Source organism: Bos indicus, chromosome 19 (assembly GCF_029378745.1).
Source record: "Bos indicus isolate NIAB-ARS_2022 breed Sahiwal x Tharparkar chromosome 19, NIAB-ARS_B.indTharparkar_mat_pri_1.0, whole genome shotgun sequence".
In the NCBI taxonomy this organism is placed as follows: domain Eukaryota; kingdom Metazoa; phylum Chordata; class Mammalia; order Artiodactyla; family Bovidae; genus Bos; species Bos indicus.
In genome coordinates this window covers 44,450,176-44,475,764 of record NC_091778.1, presented here as the reverse complement: position 1 = coordinate 44,475,764, position 25,589 = coordinate 44,450,176, and the positions used below count along the sequence as shown (strand labels likewise).

Sequence of the window (25,589 nt, the reverse complement as noted above, 5' to 3'; positions counted from 1 at the left end):
CTACACTGGCAAGCGGATTCTTAATCACTGGGCTAGGAAGGAAGTCCAGTACTGAATTTTAAGCCAGGTTTTTCACTCTCCTCCTTCATCCTCAGCAAGAGTCGTTCGTTCTGGCTTATTCATGATTTGAACTTGTGCTAACCTCAAAAGCCTGCCTTGTGTATCCAAAAGACACAGTGGCCTTATTTAGGCCCTCCTCTCTTCGGAACTCTAAGGAAAAATACAACTCAGTCAGTGGCACTGACCTCTCCTTGTCAGTCAGTCACCTGGATAAATGAAATCCCGGTACAACCGACACACTGAGTGGAAAGCCCATTATTTTAACCTCGATTCCAGGTGGAATTCGGTGCTTTTGAGCAGGAACTTCTTGAAGACAGAAAACAAAATACTGAAGTAATTACAGAGATCTCAATAGGCGAGGGGGCATAGAAACAGAAGTTTCAAGCTAGTATTCTGGTTTTAGGCTGAAAATGGCATCAGGAGGGACTGGGGATATCAAGTAGGAGCCTGGACACCAACTCCTTTTGTAAAGTATGAAGTCAGAAATGAGAGCAGGAAGACCACTTTCCCAAGACTGTAAGGTAGAACGGGGTGATTTTCAGGACAACAGAGACTTAAGCAGATGCCTCAAACTACACTTGCCAAACTGTAGAAAAACAAGAGACCAAGTTCCAGATCCAGTTGACTCCAGCAAAGACCCAGTTTCTGCTTTTGGGTACTTCCATAAGTGTCCCCAAGGGGGTGCACCGTTCCTGGAGGTACTGCAATACCAGGTCGATGCGTGGAGTGGACGGAGCAAGCTCCTATTCCAACTCCCTGCCCCAAAAATCCACTTAATATATTGTCCTCGGATAGAGGACGTATCAGATATTAAACTGATAAGAACAGATACTACACTTGATCTTAGCCAAAAGGCCGAGAAGCGATACCGTGTCACCACCCGTCGCTGTCACCGTCCTGCTGACGTGCATATTGCACTCAGTGTGATCGGGGCCCCAGTGACTCCAGGTCTCCTTTCCTTTGCCTCGTTGACAGTGCTATGGCGGTACTACATCAGAGTCTCGAGCTGAAGTTGGATTCTCCACATCGTAAAAGAGAAATCCCGCATCTGCCGCGGCTTTGTGGTTCTCGGGCGGAAGCGCCGTCTCGAATCTGCATGCCCCGCCCTCTGTCGCCGAGAAGGCGTGGCTCCGGCGGGACCGCAGCGCCCTGGGGACGGCCTCGGGGCGGCGGCAGGGGAGCTCCTCCTTGGTGCTCAGTTCAGTTCAGTTCAGTCGCTCAGTCGCGTCCGACTCTTTGCGACCCCATGAATCGCAGCACGCCAGGCCTCCCTGTCCAATACCAATTCCCGGAGTTCACTCAGACTCACGTCCATCGAGTCAGGGATGCCATCCAGCCATCTCATCCTCTGCCGTCCCCTTCTCCTCCTTCCTTGGGGCTAGTGGAGAGGAGAGACCCGACCGGAGGGGGTGCGGGGTGGCCGGCGAGAGAGACCCGTGCGACGAGCTGTTGGCCGAGAGTTTTCCTGAAGACAAGGTCGCAAGACTCACTCGCTAGAAACGCCCGGACTGCAGTGTGTTACCCAGGCCTCCGCCTGCGGAGAGAGGGGCTTTGTAGGGTCGCGTGTGTGGAGGGGGCTTCGCTGCCAGGAGGAAGGCGGATGGCCCACAGTGGGGAAGGGAGGGGGCCTATGGATGCGGAGGCCGAGGCCGGGCTGCGGGAGGGGTTCACTCCAATTCCAGCGCCCTGTCCTTCGGTGCTTCTACGAACCAACCCGATCCCGGGCTTCCTACCGAAAGCTCTCTCCGCCAAGGACCTCGTTTCCCCACCCCTCCTCCTTAGCTGTGGGTCTCCCTGGTGGCTCAGATTGTCAAGAATCAGCCTGCAAGACAGGAATCACGGGCTCGATTCCTGTTTCAGAAAGGATTTCAGAAGATCCCCTAGAGGAGGAGATGGAAACCCACGACTGTATTCTTGCCTAGGAAATCCCATGGACGCAGGAGCCTGGCGGGTCACAAGGTCCCAAACAGTCGGACACTCCTTAGCGACTAAACAACAGGAAATATTCTGTTGATCTGAGTTGTCACAGCCACTAGCCACATGCAGCCAGGGAACTGTGGGCTAGTGGTTTCTCCCAATTCAGACGCACTGAAAGTGGAAAAAACACATGGGGATTTCAAAGACTTAGTATTAAAAATTGTAACATATCTCTGTAATGTTAATATTAATTACATATTGCAATGATATTTTAGATATCTGTTTGTGTGTGTGGCGGGGGGAGTGTGCCCCAGGGCTTGCAAGAACCCTGAGGAGGGATGGGATGGAAATCTCCCTGCCTTGTCATTGAAAGGATAGAGCTCTAATCACTGACCACTGGAGAATTTTGAGATAAGTTGAGTTAAAGAACATATTAAACTTAATTTCCCCCACTTCTCTTTATTTTTTTAATATGCCTAAGAATGTTTGCATTTACCTGCAGGAGGGAATTCCCTGGTGGTTCAGTGGTTAGGCCTCAGCGCTTTCAGTGCAGGAGTCCAGGTTCCATCCTAGGTTGGAAAACTGGGATCCCAAAAGCCACACGGTGTGGCCAAATTAAAAAAACAACCAGTTATGTGTGTGCCTCACATATTTCTTGAAAGCACTGTTACAGACGGAAGTGATGAGAGGCTAAGCATCTTGCCAAATGTGAAAAGAAGTAAGGATTTGCATTAGAATCCTGCTAACCATCATGGCCAACAAAAGAGTCCGAAATGCAGTACTTGGATGCAACCTCAAAAACGACAGAATGATCTCTGTTCGTTTCCAAGGCAAACCATTCAATATCACAGTAATCCAAGTCTATGCCCCAACCAGTAACGCTGAAGAAGCTGAAGTTGAATGGTTCTATGAAGACCTACAGGACCTTTTAGAACTAACACCCAAAAAAGATGTCCTTTTCATTATAGGGGACTGGAATGCAAAAGTAGGAAGTCAAGAAACACCCGGAGTAACAGGCAAATTTGGCCTTGGAATACGGAATGAAGCAGGGCAAAGACTAATAGAGTTTTGCCAAGAAAATGCACTGGTCATAACAAACACCCTCTTCCAACAACACAAGAGAAGACTCTATACATGGACATCACCAGACGGTCAACACCGAAATCAGACTGATTATATATTCTTTGCAGCCAAAGATGGAGAAGCTCTATACAGTCAGCAAAAACAAGACCGGGAGCTGACTGTGGCTCAGACCATGAACTCCTTATTGCCAAATTCAGACTGAAATTGAAGAAAATAGGGAAAACCACTAGACCATTCAGGTATGACCTAAATCAAATCCCTTATGATTATACAGTGGAAGTGAGAAATAGATTTAAGGGCCTAGATCTGATAGATAGAGTGCCTGATGAACTATGGAATGAGGTTCGTGACATGGTACAGGAGACAGGGATCAAGACCATCCCCATAGAACAGAAATGCAAAAAAGCAAAATGGCTGTCTGGGGAGGCCTTACAAATAGCTATGAAAAGAAGAGAAGCAAAAAGTAAAGGAGAAAAGGAAAGATATAAACATCTGAATGCAGAGTTCCAAAGAATAGCAAGAAGAGATAAGAAAGCCTTCCTCAGCGATCAATGCAAAGAAATAGAGGAAAACAACAGAATGGGAAAGACTAGGGATCTCTTCAAGAAAATCAGAGATACCAAAGGAACATTTCATGCAAAGATGAGCTCGATAAAGGACAGAAATGGTATGGACCTAACAGAAGCAGAAGATATTAAGAAGAGATGGCAAGAATACACAGAAGAACTGTACAAAAAAGATCTTCACGACCCAGATAATCACGATGGTGTGATCACTGACCTAGAGCCAGACATCCCGGAATGTGAAGTCAAGTGGGCCTTAGAAAGCATCACTACGAACAAAGCTAGTGGAGGTGATAGAATTCCAGTTGAGCTATTCCAAATCCTGAAAGATGATGCTGTGAAGGTGCTTCACTCAATATGCCAGCAAATTTGGAAAACTCAGCAGTGGCCACAGGACTGGAAAAGGTCAGTTTTCATTCCAATCCCAAAGAAAGGGCAATGCCAAAGACTGCTCCAACTACCGCACAATTGCACTCATCTCACACGCTAGTAAAGTAATGCTCAAAATTCTCCAAGCCAGGCTTCAGCAATATGTGAACCGTGAACTTCCTGATGTTCAAGCTGGTTTTAGAAAAGGCAGAGGAACCAGAGATCAAATTGCCAACATCCGCTGGATCATGGAAAAAGCAAGAGAGTTCCAGAAAAACATCTATTTCTGCTTTATTGACCATGCCAAAGCCTTTGACTGTGTGGATCACAATAAACTGTGGGAAATTCTTCAACAGATGGGAATACCAGAACACCGGATCTGCCTCTTGAGAGATTTGTATGCAGGTCAGGAAGCAACAGTTAGAACTGGACATGGAACAACAGACTGGTTCCAAATAGGAAAAGGAGTTCGTCAAGGCTGTATATTGTCACCCTGTTTATTTAACTTATATGCAGAGTACATCATGAGAAACACTGGACTGGAAGAAACACAAGCTGGAATCAAGATTGCTGGGAGAAATATCAATAACCTCAGATATGCAGATGACACCACCCTTGTGGCAGAAAGTGAAGAGGAACTAAAAAGCCTCCTGATGAAAGTGAAAGTGGAGAGTGAAAAAGTTGGCTTAAAGCTCAACATTCAGAAAACGAAGATCATGGCATCCGGTCCCACCACTTCATGGGAAATAGATGGGGAAACAGTGTCAGACTTTATTTTTCTGGGCTCCAAAATCACTACAGATGGTGACTGCAGCCATGAAATTAAAAGACGCTTACTCCTTGGAAGGAAAGTTATGACCAACCTAGATAGCATATTCAAAAGCAGAGACATTACTTTGCCAACAAAGGTCCGTCTAGTCAAGGCTATGGTTTTTCCTGTGGTCATGTATGGATGTGAGAGTTGGACTGTGAAGAAGGCTGAGCGCCGAAGAATTGATGCTTTTGAACTGTGGTGTTGGAGAAGACTCTTGAGAGTCCCTTGGACTGCAAGGAGATCCAACCAGTCCATTCTGAAGGAGATCAGCCCTGGGATTTCTTTGGAAGGAATGATGCTAAAGCTGAAACTCGAGTACTTTGGCCACCTCATGCGAAGAGTTGACTCATTGGAAAAGACTCTGATGCTGAGAGGGATTGGGGGCAGGAGGAGAAGGGGATGCCAGAGGATGAGATGGCTGGATGGTATCACTGACTCGATGGACATGAGTCTGGGTGAGCTCCGGGAGTTGGTGATGGACAGGGAGGCCTGGCGTGCTGCGATTCATGGGGTCGCAAAGAGTCGGACACGACTGAGCGACTGATCTGACCTGATCTGAACCACTGGAACTTGAGGTTTTTTAAACTGGTGTCCTGCTACTTCCTTTGGGGATGATAAGAATGCCTCTCTGATGAGGGTACTTGTGAAGCTACACGAGGAAATGCAGTACATCAGAATGTCCAAGTGAGTATATCCTAGGGAATGTCACTTCTTGGCTGTAAAGTAGAAATAATTCCATTTGAAGTCTTGCAAACCATCTATACCTACTCACCCTGAGCCTTCCTATTTCACATCTCGCTCTCCCTGGTCTTGTATTTCTGTTGGCTGCCAAGTGGCTTTAACACCCATGATGCTCACGTGGCATAGGTACACGTGTAGATATGGACACAGACACATAGAATGTAGGTATAGTCACAAATATACAGTCAGTAGTGCTGTACCTTCACCTTGATGGGAAACCTTTTGTTTGCTGGTCTATTCCGAGCACCTAGTGCTCTGAATGTACTTGACTTTTGATGAATGTGTGTTGAGTGACTGGATGAGGTTCCAATGAGAGAATGTATACCATGCTTAGGCTGGGTCTGACAAAGTCTTCAAATTTCTGAATCAGAAATTTTGAAAGAAGGCCCCAGTGTTTATCTGTGTTTTATCTGTGTTTATCAAGTCCTCCAGATGATCCTGACAGGCTCCCAAATTTGAGCATGCAGCCATTCGTGTGGGCCAAACAACACGGGTGCCTTGACAGAAGTCTATGAAACCAAGATGCTGAGTCAGGGACTTCCCGGTGGTCCAGGGGTTAAGTATGCGCCTCCCCGTGCAGGGGACACGGTGTGATTCCTGGTGCAGAACTAAGATTCCCCCATGCATGGAGGCATGTAAGTCTGAGCGCTCTGGAGCCTGTGTGTCACAACTAAGACCCGACATAGCCAGAACGTAAGTACACGTTTAAAAAGCGGAATCAAACATGTAAGGTCTCTGGGGATTGGGCCCCGTTGTGAAAGCTCTAAAGAGTCCCTCAGCTCAGATAACTGGCCGACAGCGAGTTCCCTGCACAGGGGAGCCTGATTCTCGCCCCTCAACTCACCTCTGTCTCTCTCTGGTGAGCTTGTTCCTCCCCCCTCTCAGTTGTTGGCTATTGTTCCCACGGCACTGTCACCCTCCTGGGGCTCTGACTGCTGTTTCTTGCTGATCACCCAACAGCACTCCCGAGGCCAAGGTCTCCCCAAGTGCCAGTCTCCTGTGCAGATGGATGCTGGAATCTGTCCCCATGTGGATCTGTCTCCTAAGACATTACAACCTGCTGCAACTGCCTCTTCATAACCTTCTCCACCCTCCAGCCTCCTCCAGCCTCTGCCTTCCCAGCACCACCTATTAGGCCTTCAGTAAAAGCATAAGAAACGTCACGGAAATCAGATTTCCTGCTCAGAAAATGTTCACTTACACCTGATCAGTATCAGTATCAGTTCAGTCGCTCAGTCGTGCGACTGAGGTCATGCCAGGCCTCCCTGTCCATCACCAACTCCCAGAGACCACCCAAAGCCCTGTCCATTGAGTCAGTGATGCCGTCCAACCATCTCATCCTCTGTCGTCCCCTTCTCCTCCTGCCCTCAATCTCTCCCAGTATCAAGGTTTTTTCAAATGAGTCAGCTCTTCACATCAGGTGGCCAAAGTACTGGAGTTTCAGCTTCAACATCAGTCCTTCCAAGGAACACCCAGGACTGGTTGGATCTCCTTGCAGTCCAAGGGACTCTCAAGAGTCTTCTCCAACACCACAGTTCAAAAGCATCAACTCTTCGGCGCTCAGCTTTCTTTATAGTCCAACTCTCAAATGACTACTGGAGAAATCATAGCCTTGACTAGACGGACGTTTGTTGACAAAGTAATGTCTCTGGTTTTCAATATGCTATCTAGGTTGGTCATAACTTTCCTTCCAGAGAGTAAGCGTCTTTTAATTTCATGGCTGGAAACAACATCTGCAGTGATTTTGGAGCCCAGAAAAATAAAGTCAGCCACTGTTTCCCCATCTACTTGCCATGAAGTGATGGGACCAGATGTCATGATCTTCGTTTTCTGAATGTTGAGCTTTAAGCCAACTTTTTCACTCTCCTCTTTGACTTTCATCAAGAGGCTCTTTAGTTCTTCTTCACTTTCTGCCATAAGGGTGGTGTCATCTACATATCTGAGGTTATTAATATTTCTCCCGGCAATCTTGATTCCCGCTTGTGCTTCCTCCAGCCCAGCGTTTCTCATGATGTACTCTGCATACAAGTTAAATAAGCAGGGTGACAAGATACAGCCTTGACGTACTCCTTTTCCTATTTGGAACCAGTCTGTTGTTCCATGTCCAGTTCTAACTGTTGCTTCCTGACCTGCATATAGGTTTCTCAAGAGGCAGATCAGGTGGTCTGGTATTCCCGTCTGTTTCAGAACTTTCCACAGTTTACTGTGATCCACACAGTCAAAGGCTTTGGCATAGTCAATAAAGCAGAACTAGATGTTTTTCTGGAACTCTCTTGCTTTCTCAATGATCCAGTGGATGTTGGCAATTTGATCTCTGGTTCCTCTGCCTTTTCTAAAACCAGCTTAAACATTTGGAAGTTCATGGTTCACGTATTGCTGAAGCCTGGCTTGGAGATCATACATCTGATCATACCTCCGCAAAAACCACTTGAAAAGGCTGGCTATTGCATTCCCAACCTCAAACTGCAGTGAAGGTCCGGTCTGAAAAGGAGACTCCAGGGGTTTTCCCTGGCAGTTCAGAGGTTAGAACTCCACACTTTCACTGCCAAAGGCAAGGGTTCAATACCGGCTAAGGGATCTAAGATCCCACAAGCCCGGTGGCATGGCCAGAGAAAGAAACGAACCAAAAACCCCAGGAGAGAAAGGAACCTGTTCAACTTCACACCACTTTGCTTCAGACTTGGGCAGTGACAGACCGAACCACCAGGGGGCAGCATCTGCCCCTTTTCTGCTCTGGCCTGGGCTCTGGGACTCGGTTTTGGATGAGTTGCGTCCGAATGGGCCCCTGGTAGGGAGAAAAGGGTCTCTAAGGGGCCCCTTCCCACAGTTTTTCTTTTCACATTCATCTTAGTAGTAGGTTGTGTTTCCCCCATTTTATTTTTCTTTTCTTGGCCTTGGCATCTTATTTCCCAAACCAGGAATGTAACCCGTGTCCTGTACAGTGGAAGAACAGAATTCTAACCCTGGACCACTGGGGAATTCCCTCTCCAATGTGTATTCTTGAGGAAGCAAAGCGGGAATTTGAAATTCATTGTCCATGTGATTCCCTGGTGGAAGCTGCTCGTGGACCTCGTCTCCCCTCCCACCCCTCCTCCTGCAGACTCCTCTCCTCCCTTCAGTTGTGCACTCAGGTTGTCAGTTGGGATGCAGTGGAAACAAGGATGTCCTCAGCTGCTTCCTAGGAGAGCTCCACCCATCCTGTACCCTCCCCTACTCCAGAGCCTGAGTTGTCCTGGGGAAAGGGACCTGGAATCATCTAAGCCCCTCATTACGTGCTGAGGAAACCAAGACTCCCAAGGGGAGGTGGCTTTTCCAAGCCAGTTCAGTTGTCAGGACAGGAGTCATGATGACTCTCAGCCCAGGGTTCAGCCCACCAGGCCTTGAGGGGGCCTCTCTCTCCAGAGTCATCCCTCCCATGGCGTCTGTTTTTCTCCTCTAAGAAATCCCTCTCCCCAGTAAAGGCCTGAGGGTTCAGTATTACCCAGACCTTGCCTGAAAGTACAGGGTTTTATAGGTATCCCTCCCAACCCCCAAAGTGTCGGGGACCGGAGACCCGGAAACTCCCGGCTAAGGCTGGGTGCTTGGTTCCCACACTCAAGGAAACTCTTGAGTACGTTTAGTCAATCCATCATATAGTCATGAATTATGGAGGATTTCCTGATTGCCTGCTGTATGTCAGGCACAGTGCTGGGCACTGCAGAGCTGCGGCTGAGAAGAACCAGCTTCTGGGCTCAGCGCTTAGTCTGGTGGGGAGACAGCTCTGAGGAAGACCCTCCACTCAGCAGCTGGAATCTGACCCAGGTCAGGGAGCCAATATGAGGAAGCGGTAGGTTCTAGCTAGTCTGTCCTACTGTCTGGAATGTTTCTTTGCCTCCTGGCCACTTAAACTTGCGTCTGATATCACCACTGGAGAGGCCTTCATGAGCACCCCTCCCCCATGTAAAGTAGCTCTCCCCCCAGTCACTGTCCAGAACATTTCCGTTTTATTTTCCTCGATGGCTTATGTCACTGTCTGAAATGACTCTCGAGAGTCATTGTCTGTCTCTCCCTATTTCTCACTATAATGTTCACTCTATGAGGGCAGGTCCCGATCCATTTCACTGAGGCCTTCAACCTGGCAGGCACTCCATCCATGAATCCTCAAAGTAAGAATGTTTGAATGTTCTCTTTAGGAAATCCTCCAATGCATTCTGTCCTGGGCTGTGATCTTGTGGACAAGGTCTGCAGAAATGAGGCTGCAGGGAAACAAAATGGTCATTAATGGAGGAAGTTTCCATGGGCTCCAGGCTGGATGTGGAGATGGGGACTGGAATTCGCATTTAAAGGATACTGGACTGGGCCAGGCCCCGGTGTTGCCCTGACAAACTGGGTCCCTTCCTTCACCTCCTCCTTGCCATTTGTTTATCAACACCTTTCCTGGCAAAGGCAGAGGATGATGGATGGAGGAGAGACTGCCAGTTTCAGGTGTCTTATCTTTAATCAAGTGACAGTTTCCCCCTTGGGTGAGAGGCCCAGGAGATGTAAGAGAGGAGCTAGGAAGTTTCAAAGATTGTCGAGGAAACAAGATCTGTGAATCAGATATTGTTCACAGTCCACTTCAGCTAATTTCTAGCTGGGTGACTTTCACAAGTTACTTAACCTTTCTGTTCTTCAGTTTCTTTTTTTAGAGAAAATACACTTGGGTGGAGCCGAGAATTTAAAAAATTCCTAGACCTGAGGGTCTTCCCCTGAGGACTCCAGCAAACCCACACTGTTTCAGAGATGTTGGGTGTTGGGAGCAGGGCCTTGTCCACAGGATAGAAGAAATAATCCCGTGTTAAAAAGAAACAAAAGTAGTAAATGATCTGGCAGCTCCGTATACAGTGTTTTGAAAGTTAAAGGAAATTTTGCATAATGTTGCTCCATGGATATGACCCTCACAAGAAACAGTACTCCTAAGTAAACTGCCCCAACAGGGCAACAGAAAATCACACATTGATAAAACAGAAACCTTCACGAGACAGGTACCCAGAGCAAAACAAGGAAAACACTGAAAAAGATGTAACAAGCCTGTTGTTCATACTTTCTCTTTCCCCTGAGAGGGGTGCACTATTCCTGCAGGTACTACCATACCAGGTCAATGGGTGGAGTGGATGGAGTAAAGTTCTATTCCAACTCCCTGCTCCAAACATCCATTTACTAAAAAGTCCTGGCACAGAGGATCTGGTGTTGTTTCATGTTCGGTTGCTAAGTCCTGTTTGACTCTTTGCAACCTTGTAGACTGCATCATGCCCAGACTTTCTGGTCCTTCAGTATCTCCTGGAGTTGCTCAAATTCATGTCCATTGATGTGGTGATGCCATCCAACCATCTCATCCTCTGTCTTCCTCTCCTGCCTTCAATCTTTCCCGGCATCACAGTCTTTTCCAGGGAGTGGGTTCTTCCCATCAGGTGGCCAAAGTATTGGAGCTTCAGCTTCAGCATCAGTCTTTCCAAGGACAATTCAGGGTTGATTTCCTTTAAGACGGACTGGTTTCATCTCCTTGTGGTCCAAGGGACTCTCAGGAGTCTTCTCCAGCACCACAGTTCCAAAGTTCTTCGGCCTCTGACACCTTTATAGTCCAGCTCTCACATCCCTAAATGACTACTGGAAAGACCACAGCCTTGACTATAGGGACCATTGTCGATAAAGTGATGTCTTTGCTTTTTAACACGCTGTCTAGGTTGTCATAGCTTTCCTGCCAAGAAGCAATCATTTTCTGATTTCCTGGCTGCATCCTCAGTGATTTTAGGGCCCAAGAAGAGGAAATCTGTCACTGCTTCCACATTTCCCCCGTTCAATTAGCAATGCAGTGATGGGACCAGATGTCATGACCTTAGTGTTTTTACTATTGAGGGTTTTTTATTTTTGACTGCACTGGGTCTTCATTAATGCTAGAGTCTTCTCTAATTGGCAGCGGGGGCTACTCTCTAATTGTGGTTTATGGGCTCTGGAGTACAGGCTCAGTAGTTGTGATAAAGAGGCTTAGTTGTCTCAGGGCATGTGAAATCTTCCTGGACCAATATTTGAACCCATCCCTTGCCATTGGCAAGTGGATTCTTAATCACTGGGCTAGGAAGGAAGAGTCATTCCTTCTGGCTTATTTTGATTTGAACTTTGTGCTGAGCTGAAGAGCCTGCCTTGTATATCTAAAAGACACAGTGGCTCTTACTTTAGGCCCTTTCTTTTCTAAGTATTAACTCCAAGTAATAACACAACTTCTGCAATGGTACTCATCTCTCTTTGTCGGGCAGTGACCTGTATAAATGAAATCTCAGTATAAACAACACACACACTGAGCCGTAAACCCATCATTTTAACCTAGACTGCAGGTGGATCTTGGTGGCTTTCTGCAGGAACTGCCTGAAGTCAGAAAACATGATTACAGAAGTAACATTAAAGACATAGAAAGAAGTAAATCAGGGTTGAGTAGACAGAAGATCTCATGCCTCCTGCCAGGAAGAAAGAAAAAAGGATGTAAACAAACCAAAAAAAACCTCCCTGAGATAGCCAAATCCTATACAGGAAAGGACCAGATTCTGCTTTTGGACACTTCCGTCTGTGTCCCCGAGGGGGTGCACCGTTCCTGGAAGTACTGCAATACCAGGTCGATGCGTGGAGTGGACGGAGCAAGCTCCTATTCCAACTCCCTGCTCCAAAAACCCATTTAATATATTGTCCTCGGATAGAGGACGTATCAGATATTAAACTGATAAGAACAGATACTACACTTGATCTTAGCCAAAAGGCCGAGAAGCGATAGTGTGGCACCGCCCGCCGCTGTCACCGTCCGGCTGTCGTGCACGTTGCACTCAGTGTGACCGGGTCCCCGCTCACTCCAGGTCTCCCTTCCTTTGCCTCGTTGACAGTGTTATGGCGGCACTACACCAGACTCTCGAGCAGAAGTTGGATTCTCCACATTGTAAAAGAGAAATCCCGCATCTGCCGTGGCTTTGTGGTTCTCGGGCGGAATCTGCATCTGCATGCCCCGCCCTCTGTCGCCAAGAAGGCGTGGCTCCGGCGGGACCGCAGCACCCTGGGGACGGCCTCGGGGCGGCGGCAGGGGAGCTCCTCCTTGGTGCTGGTGGAGAGGAGAGACCCGACCGGTGCGGGTGCGGGGTGGCCGGCGAGAGGGACCCGTGCGACGAGCTGTCGCAAGACAAGGTCGCAAGACTGATTCGCCAGAAACGTCCGGACTGCAGTGTGTTACTCAGGCTTCCTCCTGCGGAGAGAGGGGCTCCGTAGGGTCGGGTGTGTGGAGGGGGCTTCCCTGCCAGGCGGAAGGCGGATGGCCCACAGTGGGGAAGGGAGGAGGCGTGTGGATGCGGAGGGCGGGGCCGGGCCGCGGGAGGGGTTCACTCCAACTCCAGCGCCTTTGTCCTTCGGTGCTTCTACAACCAAACCGATCCCGGGCCTCCTACCGAAAGCTCCCTCCGCCTAGACCCTCGTTTCCCTGCCCCTCATCAGCTGTGGGCTTCGCTGGTGGCTCAGATTGTCAAGAATCCGCCTGCAAGACAGGAATCACGGGCTCGATTCCTGAGTCGGAAAAATCCCCTAGAGGAGGAAATTGAAACCCACGACTGTGTTCTTGCCTAGGAAATCCCATGGACGCAGGAGCCTGGCGGGTCACAAGGACCGAAACAGCTGGACACACAGACTAAACAACAGGAAACATTCTATTGATCTGAGCCGTCACAGCCACTAACCACATGCAGCCAGGGAACTCTGGGCTGGTGGTTTCTCCCAATTCAGAGGTACTGAAAGTGGAAAAAACACATGGGGATTTAAAACTTAATATTAAAAATTGTAAAAAAAAAAATCTCTGTAATGATGATATTAATTACATATTGAAATGATATTTTAGATATTGTGTTTTATTTGTGGGGGGTTTGCAAGGGTTTGCCAGAACTGGAAGAGGGATGGAACCCCTGCCCTTGTCATTGGGAAGCATGGAGTTCTAACCACTGGACCACCAGAATTTGAGAAATCTTGAGTAAAGAACGTATTAAACTTAATTTCACTCACTCCTCTTTATTTTTTATATGCCTTAAGAATATTTCAATTTACCTGGGCAAGGGAATTCCTTGGTGCTCCAGTGGTTAGGCTTCAGTATTTTCAGTGCAGGAGCCCAGGTTCCATCCTTGGTTGGAGAACTGGGATCCCAAAAGCCACACAGCGTGGCCTAAGGGGAGAAAGTTATGTTTGTGACATATATTTCTTGAAAGCATTGTTACAGATGGAAGTGCTGAGAGGCTAAGAAAGTTGCCTAATGTGAAAAGAAGTCAGGAGTTGCATTCAAGCATCCTGCTAACCAGGGGTCCTGATATTCTAACTGGGGATGATAAGAATGCCTCTCTGATGCGGGTACTAGTGAATCTACCCGTGGAAATGAAAGCACAGGGGGATGTCTTGATGAGTATACCCTAGGGAAAGTTACTTCTTGCCTGTAAAATAGGCATTTGATTCCAATTTACAGTCTTGTGAACTATCTCTGCCTACTCACCCTGAGGATTCCTGTTTCATATCCCACTTTCCCTGGTCTTATGTTTCTGCTGGGCTGCCAAGTTGCTTTGACACCCATGATGCTCACGTGGCATAGATACACATGTGGATATGGACACAGACATAGAATATGAGTATATTCACAAATATACAGCCATTAGTCCTGTATTGTCTTTCACCTTGATGGTAAATATTTTGTTTGCAGGTGTATTATCAGCACCTATGGTAGTGCTCTGAACGTACTTGACTCTTGATGAATAAGTGTTGAATGAATGGTTGAGGGTCCAATGAGACAATGTATAATGTGCTTAGCTTGGGCCTGACAAATTCCTCAAATTTCTTGATCAGAAATTCTGGAAGGAGGCCCCAGCTCTGTTTTTATCAAGTCCTCTACATGACACTGGCAAATTCCCAAATTTGAGCATGCATCCATTCAAAGCTATGCCCCCCCCAGTGTGGGTCAAACAACATGGGTGACTTGACAGAAATCTATGAAATTAAGAAGCTGAATCAGGGACTTTCTGGTGGTCCAGTGGTTAAGTATTCGCCTCCCTATGCTGGGGACACAGTTTGATTCGTGGTCTGGCCCTAAGATTCCCCCATGCTTCAAGGCAACTAAGTCTGAGTGCTCAGGAGCCTGTGTGCCACAACCAAGACCAGATACAGCCAGATAAGTAAATTCTTTTTTTTTTTCTTTCTTTTTTTTAATTAAACCTATAAATTCTCTGGGGATTGGCCCCTATTGTGAACGTTCTAAAGAATCTCTCAGCTTGGATAACTGGCCGACAGCGAGTTCCCTGCAGAGCGTGAGCCTGATTCTCTCCCCTCAACTCACCTCTCTGTCTCTCTCTGGTGGGCTTGTTCCTCCTCCCTCAAAGTTGTTAGCTATTGCTCCCATGACACTGTCACCCTCTTGGGGCTCTGACTGCTGTTTCTTGCTGATCACCTAACAGCCCTCCTGAGGCCAAGGTCTCCCCAGGTGCCCATGTCCTGTGCAGATGGATGCTGGAATCTGTCCCCATGTGGATCTGTCTCCTAAGACATTACAACCTGCTGCAACTGCCTCTTCATAACCTTCTCCACCCTCCAGCCTCCTCCAGCCTCTGCCTTCCCAGCACCAGCTATTAGGCCCTTGTAAAAGCATAAGACAGAGAAGGCAATGGCACCCTACTCCAGTACTCTTGCCTGGAAAATCCCATGGACGGAGGAGCCTGGTGGGCTGCAGTCCATGGGGTCGCTAAGAGTCGGACACGACTGAGCAACTTCACTTTCACTTTCATGCAGTGGAGAAGGAAATGGCAACCCACTCCAGTGTTCTTGCTTGGAGAATCCCAGGGACGGGGGAGCCTGGTGGGCTGCCGTCTATGGGGTCGCACAGAGTCGGACATGACTGAAGTGCCTTAGCAGCAGCAGCAAAAACATAAGAAATGTCACTGAAATCAAATTTCCTGCCCAGAAAATGTTCATTTACATTTGATCTTACCTCCACAAAAACCGTTTGAAAAGGGTGGCTTTTCCATTCTCAACCTCAAACTGAAGTGAAGGTCCTGTCTGAAAGGATGACTCCAGGGGAATTCCCTGGCAGTTCAGAGGTTAGAACTCCACGCTTTCAATACCTGGTAGGGGATTTAAGATCCCACAAACTGGGTGGCATGGCCAGAAAAAGAAACAAACAAAAAGACCCCAGAAGGAAAGAAAGGAACCTGTCCAACTTGAGTGAAGTCAGTGAGTGAAGTCGCTCAGTCGTGTCTGACTCTTTGCGACCCCATGGACTATAGCCTAACCAGGTTCCTCCGTCCATGGGATTTTCCAGGCAAGAATACTGGAGTGGGTTGCTGCCGGGGACCAGCCCCGGTGGATCCAGGGAATTCGAAGGGAGACGGCTTTGGTGATCAGGAAACAACAGCTTACTTAAATGTTAAAGATATAAAGAGTGGTTAAATAAGGATAGCTCAGTGAGAAAATTTAGTGGAGAAAAGAGGCTGAATAATTCAGCCAGAAAGTGAGAGAAAGAAAGACATGGGGAGACCAAGCTTCGGTGAACAAGGCCCACACCTTATTTTCCAAAGTAGTTTTTATACCTTAAGTTATGCATAGAGGATAATGGGGAAAGGGGTAGAGTCATGCAGTAAGCCAGGCTTTCTTCCTGCAAACTTACCATATGCAAAAGTTTAGGTGATTTTCATCATCTTCTGGCCCGAAGACCTGTTAACATTTTAAGACCCTTTCTTCAGAAAACTTATTTTTCTCTAAAGGTGATTAGTCAGGCGCCACCCTCCAAAAGCATTAGATAAAGTTGCATTCCTACAGAGCAAAGGTGTGGTGGGCTATAACAACAAAAAGAATTAACTCAAGGGTCCAAGGTTACAAACATTAAAGCTACTACTTACACCAAGTATATTAATCAATACACTGCCAGGGACACAGCAGGTAAGGGATATGGAGACTTAGCAGCAAACATTGGCCCAATAAGTGAAAAACCCTTCACCAATACAATTTCTAATCAATCTTTTAACTGCTCAAAGGAATCTGTATTTAGACAGTTTAGAACATCTCATGCCTCTCACAGTTGGGAGGCTCTGAACATCACATGTGGCTGGAAAAACCTATTCAGGCAGGCTAGAGGACTTCCAAAGGAGTTTGTAGGTTGAAACACTATCACACCCAGGAACTTTATTAACTGGAGCTGTAAGGTAATTCTTTTTTCAGAGAGAGGTAGTGGGGGACAGCCCCCCATAAAGTCAGAGGTGTAGGTGAGACCACAAAGCAGAAAATAGGCAGACTCTGGTTTTGGGGGTAGATGCTTGAGAATTTCCAGGGGGACTCCTGAGGCTCGATCCCGCCTTTGCGTATGCCGAGCCTCCTTCCTCATGACCTTTGCCACGGGCGGAGTTCCTCACGCTGGCTCCCGGCAGGTTGCCATTTCCTTCTCCAGGAGATCTTCCCGAACCAGGGATTGAACCCAGGTTTCATGCATCGTAGGCAGACACTTTACCGTCTAAGCCACCAGGGAAGATCCAACTTGACTCCTCCCCTTTTCTTCAGACTTAGGCAGTGACAGACTCATCCACCAGGGGGCAGCATCTGCTCCTTTTCCGCCCTGGCCTGAACTCTGGGACTTGGTTTTGGATGAGTTGCTTCTGAATGGGCCCCTGGCCAGAGAAAAGGGTCTCTAAGACCCCCTTCCCACAATTTCTCTTTCTTTTTTTTTTCACACTCAGACTAATTAGTAGGTTGTGTTTTCCCCATTTTATATATTAATTAATTAATTTATTTATTTATTTATTTATTTTTGACCTTGGGATGTTAGATCCCCAACCAGGGATGTAACTTGTGCCCTGTGCTGTGGAAGAAAAGAATTGTAACCAGTGGACAGCCAGGGAATTCCCTCTTTGTTTTATTCTTGAGGAAGCATAGGTGGGATTCGAAATATGGCTCTTTGTGATTTCCAGTCTGAAGCCGCTCCTGGACCTCCACTCCCCTCCCCATCCCTCTACCTGCAGACTCCTCTCCTCCCTTCAGTTGTGCACTCAGGTACTTGGTTGGGATGCTGTGGAGACAAGGATGTCCTCAGCTGCTTCCCAGGTGAGCTCCACCCATCCTGTACTTTCCCCTATTCCAGAGCCTGGGCTGTTTTGGGGAAAGCGACCTGGAATCATCTAAGGTCCTCATTGCATGCAGAGGAAACCAAGGCTCCCAGGGCGAGGTGGCTTTTCCAAGGCAGTTTACTTGACAGGGCAGGACTCATGATGACTATCAGTCCAGGGTTCAACCCACCAGGCTTTGGTGGGGGTGGGGACAGCCTCTCTCTCCAGTTCCATCCCTCCCATGGCCTCTGACTTTCTCCTCCAAGAACTCTCTCCTCCCCAGTAAAGTCGTGAGGGTTCAGTATTACCAGACCTTTCCTGAACGTGCAGGGTTTTATAGGTATCCCTCCCAACCCCCAAGGTCTCAAGGACCACAGACCAGGAAACTCCCAGTTAAGGCTGGGTGCTTGGTTCCGACACTCAAGGAACTTCTTGAGTATATTTAGTCAATCCATCATGTAGTCATGAAACATGGAAGATGTTCTGATTGCCTACTGTGTGGCCAGCACCGTGCTGGGCATTGCAGAGCTGTGGTTGTGAAGAACCAGCTTCTGGGCTCAGCGCTTAGTCTGGTGGGGATCCAGCTCTGACGAAGAACATCAGTCAGCAACTGGAATCTGACCCAGGACAAGGAGCCAATGGGAGGAACTAGATAGGTGCCAGCTAGTCTGTCCTTCTGTCTGGAATTCTTCCTTGACTCTTGGCCAATTAATCTTGCCTCTGATGTCACCATTGGAGAGGCTTTCATGAGCACCTCTCCCCCATGTAAAATAGCTCTCTCACCAGTCACTCTCCAGCATATTTCCCTGTTTCCCTTCATGGCTTGTATCACTATCTGAAATGAGCCTCTTGAGTCATTGTGTGTCTCTCCCACTTCTTCTTTATAATGTCCATTTCATGAGGGCAGGCACTGAGACCTTCAACCTGACGGGCACTCCATCTGTGAATGCTTAAAGTAAGAATGTTCAAATATTCTCTGTAGCGTATCCTCCAGTGCACTATGTTCTGGGCTGTGATCTTGTGGACAGAAAGGGCTGCAGAGGTGAGGCTGCCAGGAAATAAAATGATCACTAATGGAGGAAGGCTCCCTGGGCCCCAGGCTGGATTTGGAAGTGGGGACTGGAGTTCCCATTTAAAGGAGACTGGACTTGGGTAAGCCCACAACCTGGTGTTGTCCTGACAAACTGGGCCCCTTCCTTCACCCCCAACTTGTCCCACTACCTCCTTCCCATTTGTTCATCAACACCTTTCCTGGCGAAGGCAAAGGATGAAAGGTGGGGTGAGATTGCCAGTTTCAGCACCCTTATCAGATAATCAAATGACAATTTCCTTCTTGGGTGTGAGGCCCAGGAAATGTAGATGTTTTCTGCTGTACAACGATTGTTCACAGCTCATTTCTGCTAATTTCTATCTGGGTGACTTTGGACAAGCTTCTTAATCTTTCTGTTCTTCAGTTTCTTCTTTTAGGAAAAGCACACTTGGGTGGAATCTTGAATTTAAAAAATTCCCAGAGCTGAGAGTCTTCCCCTGGGGACTCCAGCAACCCTGAATCGTTTCAAAGTTCTGTTAGGTGTTGAGAGCAGTGCCTTGTCACTGGATAAAAGAAATAATCCAGTAGTAAAGACAAACAAAACTACTAAGGGAGCTGGAAACAGCCTTATTACAGTGCTTTGAAATATAAAAGAGAAATTTAACATAAAATTGGTGCATGGATATAGTCCTTACAAGAAATAGTACTCCTAATTAAACTGCCCAAACAAGAAAATAGAATAACACACATTTGCAAAACAAAACAGAAAGCCCCATATAGATGTGTACCCAGTAACAAAAAGATGAGGAAGACATTGAAAAAGATGTAACAAGTGTATTGTTCATACTTTCTCGTTTCCCTGAGAGGGGTGCATGATTACTGGAAGTACTGCAAGACAAGGTCTGTCTGTGGAGTGAACAAAGCAAGCTCCTATTCCCACTCCCTACTCCAAAAACCCACTTAATATATTGTCCTCAGATAAAGGGCATATCACATATTAAACTGATAAGAAGATACTACACTTGATCGTAGCCAAGAGGCGGAGAAGCGATGCCATAGGCTCTGTCCTAGCTATCACCGTCCTCCCTTCAGCTCCAGTAAATGCACGGTGAGCACCCCAACCCTCAGTGGACATTTCTGGCTTACTCTCCTATGTCTGTTCCAGAACAGTGAAACTGCACTTGTTCTCTATAACATTCACATCCCTTTTTGCACCCCTGCCCATCTTTCCGCAGAGGAGGGCCCTAATTTACATGCCCCGCCCCCCAGGGGCGTGACCACCACCGTCCAGCTCGGCTCTCGGCACCGTCGGTCCTCCCGGCCCCGGCCGCTCTGCAGAAGCTGCTGTGGCGCTGGAGGTCGCTGTGCTCGCCGCACACTTTCCAGCTCCGGGGAAAACGCAGGAGTTTTGCAGTTGGCCGCCTCAGGGGGTCGATGGAGGGAGCTGCAGCACGAGACCGGCCGGCTTGCTCGCAAAACAAATCCTGGGTCATCATGACTGTGCATTTGGGAAATTAGGGTTTGTCGGGGGCCGCCAGGCAGACAGAGCCCAGAGTTTGAGCAGAGAGAGAATTACGAGGGCGGGGGAGGGGAGAGGCAGGAACCGCCTTGCCTGAGAACGGGTCTCCGTCCCGCTCGTAACGGCTAGGCTCCTTAACTGAGACCCCGGGGTCACCAGGCGGGCGCACTTGTCTTTCCTCCGTTCTCCGCTAAGCCGCTAGAGAGCTGCAGGGTCTGTGAAACTATCACAGTCGCCCCTCCTCCTAACCGACTCTGCCGCTGCTGCTGCTGCTAAGTCGCTTCAGTCGTGTCCGACTCTGTGTGACCCCAGAGACGGCAGCCCACCAGGCTTCCCCGTTCCTGGGATTCTCCAGGCAAGAACACTGGAGTGGGTTGCCATTTCCTTCTCCAATGCATGAAAGTGAAAAGTGAAAGTGAAGTCGCTCAGTCGTGTCCGACTCTAGTGACCCCATGGACTGTAGCCTACCAGGCTCTTCCGTCCATGGGATTTTCCAGGCAAAAGTACTGGAGTGGGATGCCATTGCCTTCTCCGAACTGACTCTCTAGTTCAGTCGAAAGAAAGTCGCTCAGTCGTGTCCGACTCTTTGCGACCCCATGGACTGTAGCCTACCAGGCTCTTCCGTCCATGGGATTTTCCAGGCAAGAATACTGGAGTGGGTTGCCATTTCCTTCTCCAGGGGATCTTCCCGACCCAGGGATCGAACCCGGGTCTCCAGCATTGTAGGCAGACGCTTTACCATCTGAGCCACGAACCTGAGGGGAAAGATCCCTGACCTCACGACAGCCACCTGCCAGGCACTGCCCTGCATTCTTTGCTATGATCGAGCCCACTTGGATTGAGGAGGATTGACACTGTTATCATCTTCATTTCATAGTCGTGATCAACGAGACCAGAGAGGCTGAGAAACTTGTCCTGGGTCACTCAGCTAGAAGGCAGTTGACCTGCGGAGTTGATCACGGTGTTCCAAGAACTGCCAGGTTCTGAAGCACAGGTCCCGCTCACTGATGGAGTCCAGACCAGTGACTGCACTAGTTGTCTAGAACTTTCACATCCCTTTTTGCACCCCCGCCCATCCTTCCGCAGAGGAGGACCCTACTTTGCATACCCCAGGGGCGTGGTCAGCCCTTCTAGCTCAGTCCTTGGCACTGTCCTGGCCCCCGTCACTCTGCAGAAACTGCTGTGGCGCCATAGGTCGCTGCGCCTGCCGCACACTTTGCACAAGAAGAGGGGGAAAGCCACAAGAAGAGGAAGGCGACATTGAAGGACAGCAAGGTTGCTGGTGACACACACATGGATTTGCTGGCGCAAGGCCCACAGCTCCATGGTTTTGATAAGAGTGGGTGGCCCCTGGGGTCAAGTCCTCGCCTGAGCTTGTCTTGGCTTCTGGCTCTCTGATTCCCTGCCGGCTTGGGTTTTCCCTGTCTCCTGTGGGAGAGGAAGGGTGGGGGGAGTGATCTGTTTCACTTCTTAGGGAACCCTAATAACCTTCTGGACAGATTAGCTCTGAGGTCCCCTCTGGACATGCCTGGCAGGAGTCAGCCCTCAACTAGCAAACACTAGGGATAAAGAGAGTTTTTGCCAGGTATTTGGGAATTGATCCTCAGACAGTTTCATTCCTGCAAGGGAGTGTCTCACATTAAAGTGATTTACATCACCTTCTAGTTCATGCATAGGACCCTTAGGAGCTTGGTTAACTTGAGTTAGTACCCCTTCCCCATCATGCCCTGTTAAAGTATTAGTTGCTCAGTTGTGTCCGACTCTGCAATCCCAGACTGTAGCCTGCCAGGCTCCTCTGTTCATGGGATTCTCCAGGCAAGAACACTAGAGTGGATTCCCATGCCCTCCTCAAGGGGATCTTCCTGACCCAGGGATCAAACCTGGGTCTCCTGCATTGCAGGCAGTTTCTTTACTGTCTGAGCCACCAGGGGAAATCCCACCATTCCCTGTTCTCTGCTCAGACAGAAATTCTACTGCTGGCCCCAGACCTTATCCAGATGCCATGTGCCTTCACTAAGGTATTGTATCCTCAGAGTCCCTGATATCCTTGCCCTGAAGGAGTTAGGAGTAACAGGTCAGGATGGGACTCTAGGATGACCCGCAGAGGTCTCAAGCATTTCCTGTTTCTGCAGCCTGAGGAACCAGGTACCTTGTCAGACTCTTGCATTTTTGCCAAACTCACAGGTTATAGATTATATCTCATTGTTGTTTAAATATGCATTTCTCTCTTTATAGTTGTATGAAAAATCATATTTATTATAACTAATTTTAAAGACTTTATTGAAGGACAGCATACAAAAATGATGTTAAAGTGTAAAACTTGATTAAATTTCACAAAGTAAACACAATTGTAACCATTACTCTGCTTAAGAAAAAGCATTACTATCTCCTAAGAAGATGTTCTTCTGTCCCTTTCTTGTCATGACTCTCTTCTGCCTCTAAACAATGATATTTGTTATCTTTCCCAAGAATCGTGGTTAAATTTGTTTTTATTTCGGGCTGTGCTGGGTCTTCACTGCTGCGTGCGGTCTTTCTCTAGTTGTGCCCAGCGGGGGCTGCTCTCCAGTTGTGGTGCCTGCGACTGTCATCACAGTGGCTGCACTTGCTGCACATGCGCACTAGAGGGCAGGCTCAGCAGTTGTGGTGTATGGGCTCAGTTGCCCTGTGGCATGTGGGATCTTCTGGGACCAGGGATTGAACCATTACCACCTTCATTGCAAGGCAGATTCTTAACCACCACCAGGGAAGTTCCAGAACTGTGGGATTTTTTAGCCAAATTTTATTGAGCAGTTTGCTTTTTTCTGATCACATTCTCAGGTCTCTTTGTAGAATACTGAGTTTCACCCTACTTGTGATAGATTTGCAAATATTTTTTTCCCAGTTGCTTTTTAATTGTGTAGATGCGAATTATATAAATGGATATAATATATAAATGTTTATAAACACTTGACTTTCAGAGTCTGAGTTATAGTATGAGTTAGGTCATTGGGGAAGGACTTACTGAGACAGAGTGAGGAATGCAGGAGGTTGACAGTAGGAAAGGTTAATGCTTTGAACAATAAAAGGCAGGAAGCAGGAAAGAAGTTCTGAACCAAGTTGGCAGCTAGCAGAGTCCAGATTTCCACCTCACCCAACCCAACCCAACCCAAGAAATGACTGGGCCCTGTGACTCCATGGAGTTCAGGATTGAGGTCCCCAAGAAGTATGGGGCTCATTGTGTCTTCCGTTGCCTGCCACAGTGGCCCACTGTTCACGTGCCCATTGGGCCAGGCCGGGCATGGCCAGCTACAAATGCTGGTGGAGTTAATCTGTCTGTTGATTGTCCAGTGCCCTCCTCCTCCTCAATCCTGACAAACCACTTCTTAGATTGGCTGCTGTTGTGGGCCTGACCAAGTTTTCAGTCTTGGAGGCCTGCTATACAGTTTGTGACTCATGGTCTCTGTCCCATGGTAGCCATCTGCCGGGGTCCAGCCCCGGCTGATCCAGGGTATTCGAAGGAGAGACGGCATAGGCGACCTATTTATTTAAATATTTATCAAAGATATAAAGAGTAATAGAATGAGGATAGCTCAGTAGGAAAATTCAGTGGAGAAAAGAGGCTGAGTAGCTTGGTTTACGCGGGAGACCAATAAAACTTCAAGACAAGAAGTTTGCACCACTTACGTAGGCCGCAGGCATCCTTCCGTTCTCCCGAAGGAGAGGAGACACTGAGGCCTCCCCGGTCCGATCTTAGAAGCCCAGGCATAATTAGCAAGCATGGCGGGTTCCGCGCTCCAGATGGAGACTCAACCAGAATTTGGGAGAGAGAGCGACATGGGGAGACCAAGTTTCGGTGAACAAGGCCCACACTTTATTTTCCAAAGTAGTTTTTATACCTTAAGTTATGCATAGAGGATAATGGGGGAAGGGGTAGAGTCATGCAGTAAGCCAGGCTTTCTTCCTGCAAACTTATCATATGCAAAAGTTTAGGTGATTTGCATCATCTTCTGGCCCGGAGGCCTGTTAACAGTTTAAGACCCTTTCTTCAGAAAACTTATTTTTCTCTAAAGGTGATTGGTCAGGAGCCACCCTCCAGAAGCATTAGATAAAGTTGCATTCCTACAGAGCAAAGGTGCAGTGGGCTATAACAAGAAAAAGAATTAACTCAAGGGTCCCAGGTTACAAACATTAAAGCTACTATTTACACCAATTATATTAATCAATACACTGCCAGGGACACAGCAGGTAAGGGATATGGAGACTTAGCAGCAAACATTGGCCCAACAAGTGAAAAACCCTTCACCAATACAATTTCTAATCAATCTTTTAACTGCTCAAAGGAATCTGTATTTAGACAGTTTAGAACATCTCATGCCTCTCACAGTTGGGAGGTTCTGAGCAATCACATGTGGCCGGAAAAACCTATTCAGGCAGGCTAGAGGATTTCCAAAGGAGTTTGTAGGTTGAAACACTGTCACACCCAGGAATTATTAACTGGAGCTGTAAGCTAACTCTTTTTTCAGAGAGGTAGTGGGGGACAGCCCCCCGTAAAGTCAGAGGTGTAGGTGAAAGCACAAAGCAGAAAGTAGGCAGACTCTGGTTTTGGGGTAAATGCTCGAGAATTTCCAGGGGGACTCCTGAGGCTCGATCCCGCCTTTGCGTATGCCGAGCCTCCTTCCTCATGACCTTTGTCATGGGTGGAGCTCCTCACGGTGGCTCCCGGCAGTGATAGAATTCCAGTTGAGCTATTCCAGATCCTGAAAGATGATGCTGTGGAAAGTGCTGCACTCAATATGCAATATGCCAGCTCCGGGCAGCCACCTGTCTCTACAAATGCCTAGTAGTTTGCCAGAAGCTGCTTTTGGGAACATGGACAAGCCTCTGTTGCTGTGAGTGTTGTGTCCTGGCTCTAGAGCCCTGAGGCCTTGCATTGCGATCCCCACTTTAGCTTACCACCAAGTCCCTCACTTCCCTTCACTCACCTGCCCGTCTCTAAGATAATAGGGTCTGCCGCGTCTGCTGAGCTGAGTAGCGGGCTTGCCTCACCTCACTTGCTAGCTTTGCACCCCTTTCTGGCCCAGGCCCAGCTCCAAGCCAAACGTGTTTTGGGTCACCTGGCTTTATGAGCCCAGGCAGGATTTTTTTGTGTAGAATGTGTTTGAAGTTTCCAGAACTCAGAGGCCCAACTAGGCCCTGTGCTCTCTTCTCTGTGGTCACTGTTGAAAGAGGAAACAATTTACCTCTCCTTTGAGAAAGGCTGGGCTGGATGAAGCACAACCTGGAATCAAGATTGCCAGGAGAAATATTGATAACCTCAGATATGCAGATGACACCACCCTTATGGCAGAAAGTGAAGAAGAACTAAAGAGCCTCTTGATGAAAGTGAAAGAGGAGAGTGAAAAAGTTG

The 25,589-nt window shown here is 48.0% G+C and overlaps 1 long non-coding RNA gene and 3 other non-coding genes across 4 annotated transcripts; 1 reads left to right on the top strand and 3 right to left on the bottom strand.

Annotated features, from left to right (window-relative positions):
* Positions 1-736: 736 nt before the first annotated feature.
* On the bottom strand, positions 737-927 carry LOC139177896 (U2 spliceosomal RNA). Its single transcript, XR_011562360.1, has one exon. It is a non-coding gene; the product is annotated as a U2 spliceosomal RNA (small nuclear RNA).
* Positions 928-12,135: 11,208 nt separating this feature from the next.
* On the bottom strand, positions 12,136-12,326 carry LOC139177894 (U2 spliceosomal RNA). The gene has a single exon (XR_011562358.1). It is a non-coding gene; the product is annotated as a U2 spliceosomal RNA (small nuclear RNA).
* Positions 12,327-12,428: 102 nt separating this feature from the next.
* LOC139177764 (uncharacterized) lies at positions 12,429-13,423 on the top strand. Its single transcript, XR_011562250.1, has 2 exons — positions 12,429-12,816; positions 13,162-13,423. It is a non-coding gene; the product is annotated as an uncharacterized lncRNA (long non-coding RNA).
* Positions 13,424-19,547: 6,124 nt separating this feature from the next.
* On the bottom strand, positions 19,548-19,736 carry LOC139177899 (U2 spliceosomal RNA). The gene has a single exon (XR_011562363.1). It is a non-coding gene; the product is annotated as a U2 spliceosomal RNA (small nuclear RNA).
* Positions 19,737-25,589: the final 5,853 nt, after the last annotated feature.